A 1,521-nucleotide genomic window follows, 5' to 3' on the forward strand; every position below is an offset into this window, starting at 1 on the left:
GGGGTTGATTTGATCCAATGAGATTGGAGACCGATGCTAATTAGGTCTATTGCTTTATGGTCTTCTGCGTTAATACATATTCTGTCTTCAAAAAATAGCCTACTGGCTGAGTTTGTTTCTTATCCTTTTTTTTTAAAAGCAGAAACACGTTTCGACGGCTCAATTTAGGAAAATATTTTGTCACAGATTGAAATTAAAAATACATGTAGGGGGCGGTCGTGGTCGGGATATAATTACGGTCTTTGCCTCTCATTCAATAGGTCCTGGGTTCGAATCCGGACAGTGATGCAAACTTTTCTTCTAAAAAATGTTCTCCTTTCACCTCTTTTAATAACCTGCTCTCTCTAACAAAGTTCTCCACTTTCTGCCCCCACCGCCTTACCTCATTTGCCCCCTCATTTGGGCTCCTGGCTCTTTCTGCAGCCTTTCTACTGCTACTCACTCCTTGGCTCCTAATTCTTACTGCTGTCTTTCAGCCTCATCCCTGATCTTATGATAAGTAAGATCTGACACCTATAGTCTTCTCGGATATAAAAGCAACAAATCTCGGAGGTCTTGTGAGTAAGTTGTGCACATTAAAGATCCCTTGGTGGTCCAACATCGGTAGGCATCGGCCATCATCCGGGCAAAATTAAACATTTCTTAATACCAACTGAAAATGTTTAATGTGTCCCGCTCGCTCATATGACCTTATGCAGTTGCGGGAGCCGTAAAACACTTATAAAAATAAAATGAAATAAAATAAAACAAAATAAAACGAAAAGAAACGGAGCAAAAAATACATGTTGACGTTTAAAATTTCACTTACATACAAAACAGTGTTTACTCACCATGGCCCCACTGACTAACTTTTCTCTTAATTACATTTAGACCTATAATACACTTTCCTTCGAAAGAAAAAACAATAAATAATATCCAGATTTTTCTAAGGTCGGTATCTTGTGCGAGTTTCCTGAAATGAGCTGTCGAACGGTGACCACCACATCTACCTGTTTGATGGGTCATTTTCTCACTCGTTAGCAAGCCAGAACAACCACGTCTTCTCCACCGCCAGCTTTTCGTGTGTTTTAGAAATTTAGAGGACTCAATCTGCTCTAGGAGTTTAAAAAAAAAGGTTTAGTAAGGTTTTACGGCGCTCGCAACTGCATAAGGTCATATGAGCTCCGAGGGGTGGATGTGAACAGAAAAGTCTAAACGGGGAATCAGGCTTATTCTACTCACCTCTCTAGCCTCAACAGCACAAAGTCTGCTTCGACTGTATCAATCAAGTAGTATCACGGCACCCCGGAAACAGCAGTTCATAAAAGAGTGAAAAACATACAACAGAAGTGAGGGAAAAAATGACGATAGTAAGGATGAGGAAAGAAAAAGCAGTAGTTCCCCCATGTATGCTGCTCTGGCACAGTATTAGTATGAGCATGACATTGATAAATCAGCCCATTTACAATTCTACTGTTCGTAAGAACATGTTAATATCCTCCTTTGGGAATGGCCTGAAGACACCTCAGTCAGTAGCACTGA

This window comes from Aplysia californica, unplaced genomic scaffold (genome assembly GCF_000002075.1).
Source record: "Aplysia californica isolate F4 #8 unplaced genomic scaffold, AplCal3.0 scaffold00008, whole genome shotgun sequence".
In the NCBI taxonomy this organism is placed as follows: Eukaryota; Metazoa; Mollusca; class Gastropoda; order Aplysiida; family Aplysiidae; genus Aplysia; species Aplysia californica.